Genomic DNA, 18,486 nt, shown 5'->3' with positions numbered 1-18,486 from the left:
TATTTATTGCAGATGCTTGAAATTTTAACACACTATTTGTTTTGGCATGCCATATTGTGGGATATATTTTTGTACCAATCGGACGTCAACTTCCTGTTAAATAATGACTTTGTTTATTTTTAGCCAAAATTTTTAAACAAATTTCCGTCAAAGAATTCTCAGCAACTATTTATCGCACATGCATGAAATTCAAATTGCAATAAATGACTATGGGTATGACCTTTTCTTATAGAGGAAAGCCGGATCTTAAATGTTAACATTAAAGGTCCGGCCGGACCATTTTACGGACCGGACCTTATACGACACCGGACATTTGGGAGGATAGTTACAACATTAGAGAGAGAGAGCGAGGGGATCTCTTTTTTCTTATTAAAAATATGTAACTATATCATATATATCATGGCAACATTCTTAGCTGTGCAAGAGAAGATACAACGAACAGTGTTAGAATTCAAAAGTATTTAATTTAAAGTATCGTAACAGAGTGAAATATTAATTGAACACTGTTCGTTATCACGACATTTCATTTTTAATTTAACACTATACTTATTTTCATATCAGCGACTGCTGAGAGAGGGGGAGGCATTTATAAATATTTAACAGGTTTAATATCCGACTTGATTTAAATAATAAAAAAACGCATCTAAAATGATGAATATAAAGAAAATTTCGTTTATTCATCCATGTTATATTTTTAAAAATATATATTTCAACTGGATTTAATACTCTAAAGACCACAAATACCCCTATAAGGGAATTACATAATATCTTGAACAAGGTGTCAGACTGACAATTTACAAGGTTGAATATTGCGACATTCATACCTTCTGATCTACTGAAAGTATGTATACTATACACAGACACTGACTTACGGATCTTCCTTTGAAGTAAAACTTCAAAGACATTTTAAAGTATAGACCAATTAGTTATGTTCTCTCACTTGAAAAAAAGATCAGTATGTTGAGCAATATGGTGGATTTTTTTTATCTATAAAATGTAATACATAGTTTTAAATTCTCTGAATTTTAAAACTTTAATGTTACATGTAAACTAATATTCATTTGACAATACATATGGATAAAATTAAATTCATTGTAAAAAAAAAAAAAAAACCCCAAAAAAACCAACCAAATATTTAGTTACTAGAAAATTGATATTGAAATATATATAAATACTTTCCCCTTTAAATTGGATAAGTTGCTTTATTTTGTATGATAATTGGATTCTGGGTTTTTAATACATGCACGGATCGGCGGATAGGGGAGGGGGGACAGAGGATAATTTAGTTTTTTTTAAACTTACATTGTACAACTATCCAAAATATGTCTAAGCTCCCCCAGAAATCGATGATATCCTTGCCCTTTCCCTGGAAAAAGATCCTGACCTAGCATGTAAACTAATTATATATGAACTTAAAGAAATAGAAGCCCATTTTCTCTCCTGTAAGCAATAGGAAAGAATCAAAACAAATCCAGATTTTGGTCTCAAATAAAGTAAATATTCAATTCATTGTTCAAACATATAAATAACTTATAAAAAAAATTGGTACAGTGGGTTACAGTGGTGTACAGTGTTTGCCAGTACCCTGTACAGTGGTGTACATATACAGTGGGGTACACTGCTGGTCAGTACCCCGTACAGTGGTGTACAGTGAGGTACAGAGCTGGTCAGTGGGTATGTACGGTGCTGTCCAGTGGCTCTGTACAGTAGGGTACAGTGGGATACAGTGTGGTACAGTAGCTCTGTACAATGGGTGTACAGTGGATATACAGTAGGGTACAGTGAGTATACAGTGGATGTCAGACAATGACCGTCAAATTTTGGGAATATCAGTGGATTTTGAATTCAGTAGTGTATATAACTGACGTAATGTTACATAACACGTACTATAAAAAGTATATTGAAACTTGCCATCAAATTAAAAAAAAAATTGACAGCTTTACGTACATGTTATTAAAAATTTTTTAATTCATAACGATATTCAAAAATATAATAATTTTATTTTAGTTAATTTCAAAACAAGTTTTCCTCACAACATACAGATGTATGTGTTAGATACGTATTCTTGTTTTCTTTGACAGGATGCTCTGATGTATAATATCCGTAAGTACAGATTACAGCAATATTATATAAATCCTATATTTTGTAAAGAAGAAGCTTCAAAACAAAAATGGAGTTTAATTGGTGCTATACCGGTAGAATTTTCATTTAGTTATTTAGTTTCATACATATTGCACTGTTTAGTGATTGATAATTTTTTCTACCAAGAGACCAAAAATCTAAAGTTTGAAAGGGGTTTATCTAGGCTTTTCCTGTGGTTTTTCTTTTAAACTGTCAATAAAATAACCTTAAGATTCTATTTTAGGGTACGGAGGAGTACTGGTTCTGAGAGTGTTGAAAAATTCTTATGTTGCAACATGCCGATTCATATACATGTACCATGCATTATCCATCACTACATTTTTAGTCATACTGTATTTTTAATCTTCTTATAAGTACTCCATTACATTTATTAGTCCCCTACCGGTTTTCACCGGAGGGGACTATAGCTTTCCTCTGCGTCCGTCAGTCTGTCCGTCTGTCTGTCCAACTTCAGTTTTTCCACCTTTTTTTCTTTATGCGTTTGAGGAATAATATGAAATTTGCTGAACAGCTTCAAAATGTCAAACTACAGATCAAGTTTACACTTTTGTAGCGTCTGGTTGACATATTTTCGAGTAAATTAATTTTTTATATTCCAATTTTTTAATGTTCGGGTTCGTTATCGGGTTCGGTGTGTATTGAATAAACGAGGAAAGTATGTAGTCAGTAATACTATCGTGCATTACTTGGAGCATTCCTGTATTGTTTCTAACAAACAAATAAATTCTGTAAAATAGTGTCAAGCATTGTGTTGTAAATTCAATGGACAGGTTTTTTTGTATTATTACAATCGGGTTGACTTCGTTATCGGGTTGGTCTGTTGATTCCGGGTACAGAAGACGGTAAGAAATGATATTCTGCATAACAGTCCATTGTTTTCACAAATTTCTATAAACCGGTAGGGGACGTGTAGTACTTATGCAATACTTTCAGAATGCTTTTTCAGAATTGATGCTGTTTTTTTTTTTTTTTAGAAATAATTCTAGATTTCGAATTAAGCAACTATGAAGTTTTTCAGCCAAAACACTCAAAAATGAAATGTATGTTTGATTTTAAAATGGGACCAGAGATTCCAGGTTTCTAGGTATTAAATTTTCTTGATGGTATTTATAGGTATTAAGATGGTATGTACCGTTTAAATAAACTCAACTTGGCTATACCGTATATCCTGGGGAGAGGGAAGTTCGCGCGTCACAAAATGTGCAAAAATTGGGGGGAAAGTGTATTTGCGTCAGTCACTTTTGCAATTTTAAAAGTTTCTTACAAACGATACCTGATATTATTTCTAAATATATAGCGATGTATAAATAAATGCGAGAAAAGCAAAAATTATATCATCGCGAAAAATACTGAAAAAATGCATACAACAATTAACAGTCCTATAAAACATCATTCTCAAGAAAATTAATGTAAAGAAGTGCCTTGAGTTTTAAGACAATGAACTTTTATCTCGTCATAAATGGAAAATTTCGCCTGACAGTGATATATTGACGTTGCTATTCGATAATCAATTTTCAGTTTTTCAGTCCACACCTCGTTTTTAAATCTCTTTGAAGACTTTTGCGGACAGTTTTATTAAATTGGAAGTGTAAGAACAAGGCCTGATCTTGTAAAAGGTTTAATACCTTTCCGGGAGAACTTCATATAGAATAGATTTTAATCTAGATAATTAAACAAAGTTTTGCATCCGTTCGATTAGTCGCTAAACATACGAGCGCTACACATTTACTTTAAACACACTTGATTAGCATTTATCTCTTGGTGTGATTTCAGAAAATCTTGTTTGCACATACCGGCCGCTTATCACGTAAAAATATAATATGACCTTTCCATTCTTTGTTATTTTCAGAAAACGTCAATTTTTGTTTGTTTCGTTGTTGCGAGTAAACCTTGACTTACATTTTTGGATACCGGCCAGATACCCCAAGGTAAAGATATCATTACCCATTTTGAACATATTTATTGTAAACAACATATTCAAAAGGATTAGAAACAAGTTTGAACACCTTACGAGTATATCCTCAAAATTGTAAATAAATGTAACTATTACACAACTGCATAAAAAATTGTACAAATAAAATTTAAATATACAGAATATTAACAATTTGAAGTAATAAAAAGCTAATTAATGAAGTATAATTTAAAACAATATTTTATCAAGTTTGATTTAAAGGGTGTTGTCATTGACGCCGATTCAGATGTCGCAACAGTTTTTCACCGTAAATTCACGTCAAAACAACGCTGAGGAGAAAGAATTTCCGAATTTTCCTTCCAATTTGGCCCATTTCCGCCTGCGACAAGGGCTAACCTTTTGTGTTTTAAAAAAACATGTGTAAGGTGTCTGACTATCCGTTATTAGCATACCTGAGATCCTGGTTAATCAGAAACTTCGTTTTTAGCTCACCTGAACCGAAGGTTCAAGTGAGCTTTTCTGATCACCCGTTGTCCGTCGTCCGTCCGTCCGTCCGTCCGTCCGTCCGTCTGTCCGTCCGTCTGTAAACTTTTCACATTTTCAACTTCTTCTCAAAAACCACTGGGCCAAATTTAACCAAATTTGGTACAAAGCATCCTTATGGAAAGGGGATTATAAATTGTTAAAATAAAGGGCACAGCCCTTTTCAAAAGGGAGATAATTGCGAAACAGTAAGTATAGGGTGCATGTCTTTAAAAATCTTCTTCTCAAGAACCACTGCACCAGAAATGCCAATATTTACACAAAAGCTTGTATACATAGTGAAGATTCTAAATTGTAAAAATTGTGACCCTCGGACCAAAACTGGGGCCCCAGGCGGGGTTCAAAGTTAAACATAGAAATACATAGGAAAATGTTTAAAAAATCTTCTTCTCAAAAACCACTGCACCAGAAATGCCAATATTTACACAAAAGCTTGTATATATAGTGAAGATTCTAAATTGTTAAAATCGTGACCCTCGGACCAAAACTGGGGCCCCAGGCGGGGTTCAAAGTTTAACATAAAACTACATATGGAAAGTGTTTAAAATATCTTCTTCTCAAGAACCACTACACCAGAAATGCCAATATTTACACAAAACACTTGTATATATAGTGAAGATTCTAAATTGTAAAAATCGTGACCCTCGGACCAAAACTGGGGCCCCAGGCGGGGTTCAAAGTTTAACATAGAAATACATAGGAAAATGTTTAAAAAATCTTCTTCTCAAGAACCACTGCACCAGAAATGCCAATATTTACACAAAAGCTTGTATAGATAGTGAAGATTCTAAATTGTAAAAATCGTGACCCTCGGACCAAAACTGGGGCCCCAGGCGGGGTTCAAAGTTTAACATAGAAATACATAGGAAAATGTTTAAAAAATCTTCTTCTCAAGAACCACTGCACCAGAAATGCCAATATTTACACAAAAGCTTGTATAGATAGTGAAGATTCTAAATTGTAAAAATCGTGACCCTCGGACCAAAACTGGGGCCCCAGGCGGGGTTCAAAGTTTAACATAGAAATACATAGGAAAATGTTTTAAAAATCTTCTTCTCAAGAACCACTTCACCAGAAATGCCAATATTTACACAAAAGCTTGTATATATAGTGAAGATTCTAAATTATAAAAATCGTCACCCTCGGACCAAAACTGGGGCCCCAGGCGGGGTTCAAAGTTTAACATAGAAATACATAGGAAAATGTTTAAAAAATCTTCTTCTCAAGAACCACTGCTCCAGAAATGCCAATATTTACACAAAAGCTTGAATGTGTAATGAAGATTCTAAATTGTAAAAATCGTGACCCTCAGACCAAAACCGGGGCCCCAGGCGGGGTTCAAAGTTTAACATAGAAATAAAAATGTTTAAAAAATCTTCTTCTCAAGAACCACTTCACCAGAAATGCCAATATTTACACAAAAGCTTGTATATATAGTGAAGATTCTAAATTATAAAAATTGTGACCCTCGGACCAAAACTGGGGCCCCAGGTGGGGTTCATAGTTTAACATAGAAATACATAGGAAAATGTTTAAAAAATCTTCTTCTCAAGAACCACTGCTCCAGAAATGCCAATAATTACACAAAAGCTTGAATGTATAATGAAGATTCTAAATTGTAAAAATCATGACCCTCAGACCAAAACTGGGGCCCCAGGCGGGGTTCAAAGTTTAACATAGAACTACATATGAAAAATGTTTAAAAATTTTCTTCTCAAGAACCACTTCACCAAAAATGCCAATACATACACAAAAGGTTGTATATATAGTGAAGATTGTAAAAATCGTGACCCCCGAACAAAAATTGGGGCCCCAGTAGGGGTTTAGATTTTAACATATATAGGAAAATGTTTTAAAATCTTCTTCTCAAGAACTATAGTGCAACTGTTTTGGATAATACTATGCATACATGTACATCCTTAAATAATGTAGATTCAAAAAATTGTAACTCCCGCACAATTGATGGGCACCAAGAGGGGTTCAAAATTTAAACATTTTAAAAAACATAAAGGAAAAGTTTCAAAATTTTCTTCTCAAGAACTACAATGTTTTAGTTTGTGGAATTTCTATGCATGCATCCTTCGCTTATGTAGATTCCTAATTGGTAAAATCGTGACCCCAGACCAATACTGGGGCCCCAAGATGGGGTCAAAGTTTATTATAGAAATATAAAGGTAACATGTTAAAAAATCTTCTTCTCGAGAACTACAATGCTTCAATTTGTGAGATTACTATCATGCATACAACCTTGGATAATGAAGGTTCGACAGTTTTAAAATAGTGACCCTTGGACTAATACTAGGGACCCAAGATGGGTTTAAAGTTAAATGTAGAAGTACCGGTGTATATGGAAAATGTTTAAAAATCTTCTTTTCGAGAACTACAATGCATCAATTTGTCAGATAACTACGTAAGCACCCTCAAATAGTGTAGATTCGAAATTAAAAAAGCCGTGACCTCAATCTAATACTGGGGCCCCAAGAGGTGTTCAAAGTTTAAATTAGCATAGCAATATAGAGGGAAAATGTTGAAAAATCTTTTTCTAGGGAACTATAATGCTTCAGCTTGTGAGATAACTATGCAAGCATCCTTAAATAATGTAGATTCCAAATAATTAAAACTTTAGCACTGGACTAATACTGTGGCCCCAAGAGGGGTTCAAAGTTTAACATAGAAAGATATATTGAAAATGTTTTTAAAAAGTTTTTCTCGAGAACTATAATGCTACAGTTTGTGAGATTACTTTACAAGGATCCTCAAATTGTGTAAACTCCAATGTAGTGGAACCAAGAGTTGTCTTTCTTGATGTTCTGTATAGTCTGAGAGTTATTCCTCTTGAAGTGGAACTCTTCTCTTCTTTTTCAGGTTGTGTACGTGCGGTCCCACCGCAGTGCTACACATTTTAATTCCTATGTTACTATTTATGTTGTTCAAGCCAACCATAAACCTCGGACCATAACTGGGTCCCCAGAAAGGGGTTCAATGTTTAAAATAGAAAAAGCATATGCTACGAAATGTAATGTTACAAGGAACTGCTGTTCAGGTGAGCGATGTGGCCCATGGGCCTCTTGTTCATTTTATTTTAACAGAATCGAGTTTCTCAACATTAATCTTTTCTATCTCTCATAGAATACATATATCACCGTTCTAATTGCTTATTATTGCCATTGTTTACAACAGGGATGTAGAGGAAAATCAATACCGGGTATCTAAAACGCTTTGTAAAAGTCGAACCAATATTGTAAAATCCGTATTATGACGTAGTGCGATACTCGGACTACTTTAATAGAAAAGGAAATACATGTATTTTTGCTGAAATTTCATTCGTGGCTTATCGGATGTACATGTATAAATGACTACATTCTGTGTTATAAATTTAGATTTATCTTGAAATACACGTTTTCAACATTTTGTCATTTTTGTTTGTTTTATGCACTGTTGGATATTTGAATATCCAACTGATGGGCGGTTGGATATTAAAAATATCCAACTGCCCATCAATTGGATATTTATATATCCAACAACTGCTGATTGAATAGTGAAACTAAACGTTGACCAAATACAATGGGTGACGTCATAGAAGTTTTTTCAGGTCCAATGACGCTTGCAAAATAGCCAGACGTAGACACTACCATTATCTTGATCAGAGGCCGGTGTTTTTGCAAATTGTAAGAAGGTCGCTGGAACCGAAACAAAACTTTTTTGAATATATATGTATGTTCCATTTAATACGAGAATAGCTGGATTCAAACCTTGACCAAACAGAGTCTGAGCCAAGGGACGTGTGTGGTTTTTAATGAGATCTTCTATTGTTATATGTTCAAAACCGATATGATGTGGCGTAAATGTTTGTAGTAAATTTTTTCTGACAGATTTTATGGCCCGCCTGATAGAGTCTCTGGAAACCTGGAATAATGTGGCTAATATTTTATTCGATAAACCGGTTTTCAATTTTGTGAGGTAAATACCTAAACAGGTCCTCGCTTTTCGAACCTGTGTGTCACGAATTGTCGACAGATATGTCAACAAGTTTTCAAATGCTGCTCTGTTAAGGCCAGTCATATTGTTTATATCCGTATCACTGAAAGTAGAATCAAAGTTAATCCCCTTTTCATCTTTCTTCAGCAGTGCCTCACGTACTTTACCGAGAAGATTCATAATTTCTGTTCGATTGAAGTTCGTGTTTTGCCTGAAGTTGTTCATCACATTGACTGCCTCCTCGGTCATTATGTCATCGGAAATATGTACTGGACAGCACCTTGATCCAGAGGGAATGATCACATTCTTGTACAAAAAAAACAATTAAACCTTGCTTTCTATGACACAACTGTCAAACCGCTGTTTGCAAACGCAACATGTAGAATGACTGCCTCCTATTGATGGGAGGGGTAATGTAATATTCTTAGGGGGAAATTCCACTGATGTTTTTGCCTCTGTTTGGACAACAGGTTTGGGTCCAGATATTCCCTGATGATTCCTTTGCTGTGTGGTATTTGTGTAATACTCTCGTCTGCATCTACCACAGAGTACATCATTTTCTCTGCAGTTAACTAAGAAAGTTTTCTCAATGTACTTCCTTAAACGTTTGTTGTTTGCACCAGATAGAGGCCTTCTCTCGTGTTGTTTCGTTCGTTTGCTGCAAATGATGCAAGGGAAGTTTCGTCGTTGCTCTGATGACATTCTGTAAATAAGAAAGCGAAAATTGATAGAATTGAGTACTAAGAAAATAATGAGGATGTCATTAAATTCTAGTTATTTTAAATTATTTCTGTGTGTTCAAGTAAACCATAAAATATTCCAAAAACCACTAATAAGATATGAACTTGTAAGTTTAACGACACTTTAAGATTCTGCTAGACGTTAGCGTTAGTATACGCAAGTTAAAACTGATAAATAAGGTAAAAATTCGCAGAAAATACTCATTGTAGGACAGGAAATAAAATGAAAAATAATGTCTATCAAATATCCATGAGGGCTGGTGCTCAACAAATTACCAAACACATATCCTTATGATTTTACTTCTTTATGATATTTTGTATAATGTGTTCTAGAAAATCATATGTCTGTACATGTGCAGTAAAACTTCATATTTTCCTGTCATCCTTTTCATCTTATTCCACCCGTTCGGATTCCACGCAAAACGTTTTATCGATTTATGCATATTAAAAGTCAACATACGAGAAATCAAATTGTTTATTCAAAAAATTTATTGGATTATAGCCTTTATCAACATTTAAAATCCCTTTAAAAACCAGAAAGCCAACATAAAAAGAAACCGGTTAACAATCAGTACGTTTTTGCTTTACAAGAGTTGAAAAACGAATACAACCTAAATTATTACATATCGTAATTTAAGTTATATTAAAATAAACAATTTATTGCATGAACGTTTGGGGGGTACGTAGATTAATTCTCCTAGAAAAATCATATTTTCCTCGGACATTGCTCTAGGAAAATATGTTTTCCCTGGGGGAATAAATCTTTATATCTCCCTCACAATCATGCAATAGATGTATAATTTTTTGATAATTGGTTTGCCATAGACTTTATTATTCACTAAGGTAATCTTTGGAATATTTGATGTTTAAAATATCGATTATTTTTCTTTCTTGATACAGAGCGCTTTGTTTTAAGGAGTTTGATATAGCCTGGAAATAGCCTTGACTATCCAACTCTCTCAAAAAAATCTCTTACACAAAGCAACTCGAACTGCTTGTGAACGCTAAACAGTGAACATTTTTACAGCCTTACAGAATATAACGCATTCACAACTGCAAGGTAAAAAGTTAACACACAATGAACACAAAATAATTTATATCATATGACTTGTTTATTTTGCATTGAACGTGCAAGCCAGTGAATAAATGTATAAAATGAATTGAAATATTTTTTTTACTAAAACAAGGAATTTGTTATATATTTTATTCAGTACCAAATTTGTCCTAATGAAAATAATAGATTTATTGCATAATTTAGTTACAAAACTAAGTCTTTTTATAATAATAATGAACACGTTTATAATTAACACGTAGGGTTTTTTCGGGGGGGAGGGGGGGGTTCATATATCTGAACACTTTAACGCTACTAAATACTTCCTACAGAAAGCTTGTACCTCTTTACATTTGCCCAACTATACGGAAACTACCCCCGTCCGAATTTACCTAAAATAGGCCTTGGACCCCCCCCCCCCCCCCCTCGGCAAACACATTTTTTTCTCGCCCCACCCCCTCCGAAAATTTTCTGTATCCGCGCATGCACACACAGGGACTCGGTTGCCGAATAATAGAGTTCTTTATTATTTGTTCCCGAAGACAACAATGATGACAATTAAAATTTTAAGTGTATTTCTGTGTATTACATTAAAAACTTCATGAAATGTTTTAGTGCATTATACAGAAATACACTTATATAAGATAATTTTAATGAGAAACAAATAATAGAGAACTCCAGTATTCGATAACCAAGCCCCTGTGCATGCACCCTCTAAAAAATCACATGACATGTCAACATATTTTTGTTGATTTGGGTCTGACTTTTCCCGTAACGTTCTTTGTTTCAATTCTACGCGCCTGCTTTATGCTAAATTCACTGGATCCGCCATTAAAAAAATTACTGTTATAGCCGCTGTAGACTCGACCGCGCTTGTATTTCCGTGCAATAGTACATGTATACTACTATGCTACTGCTTATACAGTCGTTTTACCGGTAACGAATATTTGCCAGTATCGAATAATTTTTAGAAAAATTATTGGTGGAAGACGAAATTGAGGTTTTAAAAAATCCTAGCTAGGTAATTATAAAACAAAAATAGATATTCTATCAGTGCGTGAAGTTGTTTGCCATTTGCACGATTATTTACCGAATTGTTTACAAATTAAAAATGACCCACTTTGAGCTGCCGGAAGTTCAAAGCAGAAAAAACGAAAGTGTGAAAATAATTAAGCCTAACTATGAAAATAAGTTTGTTATTGATCCCTATTTAGTAGATAATTAGTAAATATAATTCATTTAAAAAGATAATGCATCATATCAAATAATAATGGAGCTTTGAATGAAATTACGACTTCAAATAGAACCAAGTGTAGTATTCCTAGTTTCGGTTCATTGCGACAGAAGTATTATTTGGCTGCATAAATTGATAGATATACGGGGAAAACAAAGGAAAATGACAACTACTTATCATCAATTACTATTATAAAGAAAATTCAATATTATAAAGTAACGCAAATGAAAACTGTTCAAGTCCAGTTTCAATTTGACGGGAAAACGGTATGATAAAAATAACGATCATATTATTTGTTTAAATGACATATTCCCACAATTGTTTTTCCTTCTTCATTTATAAGTCCATTAACATGTACCTCTAGTATATTTTTGAAATTAATTCGCCTCAAAATATTCGGTCAGAAGTGATAAAGGGCGCTTAATTCGATACTGGGAAACGAATTCGAAACTAGGAAAATGGAGGGGGTGTTGAAATTACTGTCTCCGTAATTCATCCTTTATATTTTCGGAAGTTTGATACACAAAGAAACGCGATTTAACAAAAAATAAAAACATCTGGAATTCCGATATTAATAGTTGCATGCACGACGCAACCGCATACTGATTCGTTTCCGGTAAAATGACTGTATATCAACTTATTTTGAAATGCACTATGATCCAAGTTTCTCGTTTCTTTGCCTTTATAATCTTAATGTATAGATTGATAAGCCTTATATGCAGCTGTTATGTGCATAGCTAACGCAGCAGACACCAAATATCATAGCAATGCATATGAACAACTGTGATCTATTTTAAAGGAAGATGAAAACGTGAATAAATATGCATACCTTTTCCTTTATATCGTTTTATTTTCATATAGCTTCATTTTCTTTGCACGTAGAGGAACAGGGTTCAATTATCCTAGGCTAAGTTTCATCGGATACAAAACGGAAACAGGTGTTGTCATGAATGTAGCGTATCTAGCAACATCCCTATTTTTTTAGAATATGATACATCGCATAAAAACGGACGGAGAGAATAATGCAGCCTTGGATTGTGTTTATAAAACCAACTTCATTGGCGGATCCAGAGGGGGGGTTCCGGGGGTTGGAACCCCCCCTTTCTCTGGGACATATGATTTTTTTTGAAAACGTTTAACGCCTATTTAAAGGCAATTTTCCCCATTTATAATAGAAATACTGTAATTATCTCTAATAAATGCTTTTAAAATTGCTTATTTAAAGAATTTCGTACTGCGTCCCATAATTTTGTTCTTATATGAAAAAACCCTATCGATTTTTTTATCGAAATAAAGTACATTGAACTCCCCCTCAGCATCTGGTGTTTACTACACTGAGTAAACATGTGGAAAATTAACGAAAAAATACATAAATTAAGCAGTATCGCTAAAAACACAGATATATAATAACATCTACAATGAATCTTCTACTCATTTTTTTTTAATTGATTATAGTTCATAGTTTTGAACTGACGAACCATCGAGTAAAACGAAGTTCAAGTACGAGTACACGCATTCGTTTTACTTTAAAAAGCCGCTTTCAAATGTATTGTTCAGTTAATTAATTAAAGTAATTATAATATATGAATTTTACTTCGTTTCATACGAAAAATACAAAGAAAATTACATGACCCGCTTATGCGGGTTATGCTATTTTTCTGGAATGCTAGCTACTTTCATACTGTCCTTTACAAAAATTTAGATTATTGATAATCAAAATTTGTACATGACAATTGTCATGTTGTATATTTTATTTGTTAAAAATAAAATATATCGGAAAGGACAATACCCACATGAAACACAAAAGAAAGCCTTTTTTGTTTTGTTTCCAAGAATCGGAAATTCTGTAACAAAAATACCGTGTAAAGGGTTTATATATATTTTCCATTATGAAAATGCCCAACTTTTCAAAACTTTTCTAAATATGATTGCGTGTGTACTAGTGCCGGATGATGTAACGCATCAATTACAGAGGTCACATCAAGTTCCCTGGGACGACAATTGCGTTTACCATTGTATTACACACGTACCATTTATTCAGCAGATAAATTATCCCCTTTCTTTTGTCATATCCTATCATTTAGATCTTTATTTACGAAGACAATCGATAGAAATCAAAATCGATAAATAGTTCAGAATTTAAAAACATCAAAGACATAAAAAAAATTACCAAAATATTCATTTTTATAATAGTTTGTCGTAATTAGTCTGAGTTATTTTTTGTTTCTTAGTGTTTCTTTTCTATCAAGCAGGGGCGCACTTTCTCATTGCTGGAGACTTGGGTTTCTTGAGGCTAGATATTATGCAAATCTTTCTTACCTAGACCGAAACGGCAAAACGCTCAATAATGCAGTGCACTCTGCTGTTGAAATATATATGAAATAGATAGTGAAGAGATAAATGTTTATCCAATACGGTTGTATACGCACGGAAATCGTTCAAAAAGTCCTTATTTATTGACAAATAATGAATTTTGTACATATTGGTTTTCATCAAATGGAACCCCCCCTTTTCCAAATTGCTGGATCCGCCTCTGAACTTGATATGATAATTCAACTCTGTACATAAACCGTATATATAATTATATGAGACGTGTTATATGAATATCTAAGATCCAGTTTATCTACACGCTCAGTATACACGTACAATGTACATGTTTGACGTTGGATATTTCGATTAAAACTGCAACTTGTTTAACTTTATCAAGAAAAGAAAATACATATAACACACTTAGATAGGTACTTTTTTTGTTTAATTTATAAAAGATATTTAGGTGTGTTGGTGGAAATAAAACACTAGCTGGTGATACTCAGTCAGTGTTGGCAGATTCTCTCTACTGCGTAGTTCTTTTTCTAAAAAATTTACACCCTCCACATGTCTCCACCAAAAAGATAATTTTTCCTAGTATTTTTACCAAGGTAGCAAACAGGCACGTAGCATCGTTTTTGAAAGTGGAGGGGGGCAGACTCATCCAAAACATCTTGACAAGCAAAATAACAAGGGCACCGCTAAGCGGAGCATCCCCTTGCGACATTAATTATTGTGTGTAGGGATGCATTATTTAGCAATATATAGTTATGTTAATAAGACGACCACATTCTACTAACTCTCCATTACTGCAAAAACTACATTTTCTTTACCTGTAGTAGATCTAAATCAAAAAAAATATCAAGTTGTTGATTTGAACTGCTTACTTTCACTTTGGTTTCAAAGAAGTGAAGCGGAAGATTGATAACTCTTACTCAGAAATTTTGATTGATAACTCGTATACAACATTGATAATGACATTGATTTATTGAAATAATAATTTGTAATACTAGTATTACTACTGTAGTAGTATTAACTAAATGCTTTGGAAAGGCACATGCATTTTTTATTTGTTATTCTACAAAGTGTGCAATCTATGATAAATATTTTTTAGTTTTGAACGAATTTTGTCATAATGTATGCCCCCCCCCTTTACAATGGTGTAATTTTATCTAAGTTTTTGCATAAAAATTTGACCAATTAATATGACATTGCATTTAATTGTTTTAATCTTTTACAATGAGGCATATTTGGGCAAAGGTTGAGGAAATTCTATTGGAAGGGTTTTTATTAATTTACTAGAAAATTGAAATGGAGTGCACACACATACATACATACACACATACGAACACACACGCGCACGGTATCGATGCTATAAGTTGCGCGAGGTGATAAAAAAAGGGAAAATTTTAAGTTTCCCATAATCTGGCGTAGTATATAACTTCAATTTCACTCCTCATTTACTCATTTTCATATCCATTTTATACATACTCCCGAAAAAGTGGGGGGGGGGGGGGCAACTCCATGATAATTCAATTTTTTATATGTAAATTTGTTGCTGCGAGAATAAGTAGGTGCTACGTGCCTGACAAAGCATTTATCATTATATGATCATGGTGGAGGCATTGCAAAGTCGAGAATAATGTTGAAAAATACGATATTTCTTCTTATTTATGAATTCTACGTCAAACAGACGTCATAGAAGAGCCAAAAAATGATAAATCATCAATTGCTGTAATGAGCAACATCTTTGAAAATAATTTAATGTAAAAGACAATAATTTAATGTGATTTTAAATATTATGATTTTTGGGGCCGATTTTGGCAGTTACAGCCCATGGCTCTTTGTTCTAAACGCTAAAAGTATTCATGAAATGAATTATTATTGACAAACCATTCGATAGTTTTACTATATTATGGACTTAGGCTCAAGCAAAATTGGACTTATAGCAAAACAGAGGAAATTTGAACTAAAATTTACAGATTTTGTTTATCACTGAAATATTGTTGGTAGTACTGTAATATTCAAAATTATGATTTTATCTGTTAGTCAACATAATTTTGCATATTTTCTGTTGGTTATATCTCACTTTTTCCTTTAGATATTTGAATGGCACACACTACAAAAATATTGAAAAATGCTTAAAAACGATAAAAGACACCATATCTCAAAATTTTTATCATTGACCTCATATAAATTTTATGCATGCAGAGTAAGGTCAATATACCTAGTTTAATGCTATAAATGTTTAAATATTATCATCATTCAGTTTTTTCTAAAATTGAATCAAAAAGGGTAGGAATTTCAAAAATGATAGGGGAAATTCGGACTGGAATATTCATAAAAATTGTGAATGAACACTTAATAGTATGTGTCTGTTTAGTGTCACTGCCATTCATAAACTGTATTTCATATTTAAAAGAGTTTAACAATTTGTATTATTTTCACTATTAAGAAAATTTCAATCCTACTGAAAATTTTTAGGGACTTTTTTTAAATTTTCAAAAAATATTCAATGGCCATTATCTCAAAAAGTAGGGCATTGACCTACTTTTTGAAAGTGAAAAATAGCACTACCATGATAGGTCTTTAACACACAATAGATGGTTTTTCATTATCATGCGTAAACGTATACCTTAATCAGAGAACTATGCGTACAGTAAAATTCTAAATACATGCTTAAAATTGCTCTATGCGTACAGTATATGATACAATGAAAAAACATGATATTCTGACGAAATTTTCTACTTTTATTTGCAGTGACATCAAACGCCAACTACAGTGGTAACAACGTTATTGTTGACAAGCCAATCGTGTTGAATAGTTCGTGTAACATGGGTGATCGTTCGTATAACGTGCAGAATCGTGCGTGTATCAGGGAAATTGGTTTGCGTTTTTTACCGTGCGTGTTCGTGCGTGTTCGTGCGTGATCGTGCGGTTTTTTCGTTTTGTAACTTTTTTTACGGAATGCCAGGATTTGTTCTTAAAACAAAGACAAGTAGTTTTTGTAAAACAATGTTAATTTAAAACTTTTTTTTATATAAGAACATTGTAACAAACTAAAATTCGTTGTGTATAATTATAATTCCCCTTGGTTCACCTTTTCGGTTTATCCTTTGGAGAGCCCCTTGTTTTAATACTTTGACCCTTGGTTACCGTGGTAAGATATCAATCCTGTGGGGAGCCCCTCGTTGATACCTTAAATAGTTGGTAAAAGTATGCACGGGTAGTACCCGGGAACATCAGCCGATAGACGTGGTCGTCATCCCGTCTAGTGCTCAGGGGCCTGTTTTAGAAAAACATCAGGTATTTAAACAACCAATTTTTGTACGTTTTAACCACGCGTGTTTTAATAGGTTTTCGGTAGTATGTTTTTCTTTTTGTTTATTTTATCAGGGTCTTTTCTGCCTTGTTTTGCTGTAAATTTCCCCGTCCCTACAGAACGTCAATACCTGTCAGGGAAGGAGGGTTCTTGGGTGCTGAAATATTTCCGGCTCCGGTATTTATGAGTAGCCGTTTCCATGTTCATGGGATAATTTATAGAGACCGCTGTTCTACAGTGAGTGAGATAACTCCGGCGGCCCTATCGACACATCTTTAAAACTACTTATGAATTTATACCTGAGGGCGATCCTCGCAGTTTTACCAATTTATAATCGTCAATGCAGATACGTGCTTTAACTTAACATTGTGAAAGTTTGATATTTTTATAATTTGTGTCATGTGAAAACTTATATTCTGCATATTGAGTTTATTGAAAGAAACCTCCAATCAGCGTGGACGAGGCCATGGGTCATTTACCTTACCAAAGAAAACTTTCGTCAAATGCAGCCTCGATAGACCCGTGCAGCATGTGAACTTTCTACTTCGACTTAGTTCTTGTGGTTGCCGTTATACCTATACCTATACCTGACTGTAACCACGTGTTCACCTGAGGGTTCTTCAATACCACGTGCGCCGGAACCGGGCTGACTATATATACTTTATTTCTTCATTTCATTATTTAATTTGTATATTTTTGTTTGTTTGGTTTTTTTCTTGTTGAATTTTCTGTTAAATTTTATTTCATTTTGTTAGTAAATATTTTGTTAAAAATTTCATACTTGTTCTGTTGATTTATGTAAGTTCATCAGGATGCATAATCACACATCCTCACAAACATTGACAGTTGTTAACATTTATTCTCTCTTTCGTCGTTAAATACATTTTTTAATTTCCATAGCTCATTCAATCCTTTGTTCAGTCGAGTTAGTTTTGCTTTATTTTATAATCAGCCTATACGCGTATGTCAAGCATCAATTGTGTCTTGACAAATAATTTCAATCATATTAGCAAAAACGACACGTTGAATGAAAGCGGCCTAGCTTACCCATTCCCCGTTCTAAACTAAACGATTATTCCCAAGGTTTTTCTTTCAAATGAGAATACGATACGCATTATTATCTCGTAGATTGTATACACATTTGTTTGAAATAAAATTTATTTAGACGCTTTAAAATTTAGAATAAATAGAAGTAAACCAATTATGTACTGTAAATTATGAAAATATTGGATGTAAAAAATCGAAATTCTATGAACA

At 33.5% G+C, this 18,486-nt stretch overlaps 1 long non-coding RNA gene across 1 annotated transcript; it reads left to right on the top strand.

Moving 5' to 3' along the window:
* The first annotated feature begins 2,079 nt into the window (after positions 1 to 2,079).
* On the top strand, positions 2,080 to 18,005 carry LOC136275505 (uncharacterized). The gene is made up of 4 exons (XR_010714090.1): positions 2,080 to 2,103; positions 3,992 to 4,070; positions 16,668 to 17,213; positions 17,304 to 18,005. It is a non-coding gene; the product is annotated as an uncharacterized lncRNA (long non-coding RNA).
* Positions 18,006 to 18,486: the final 481 nt, after the last annotated feature.

The sequence above is a fragment of the Magallana gigas genome, chromosome 5 (assembly GCF_963853765.1).
Source record: "Magallana gigas chromosome 5, xbMagGiga1.1, whole genome shotgun sequence".
NCBI classification, from domain to species: Eukaryota; Metazoa; Mollusca; class Bivalvia; order Ostreida; family Ostreidae; genus Magallana; species Magallana gigas.
The sequence above is the reverse complement of the archived record's forward strand: the minus strand, read 5'-3'. Positions and strand labels throughout refer to the sequence as shown.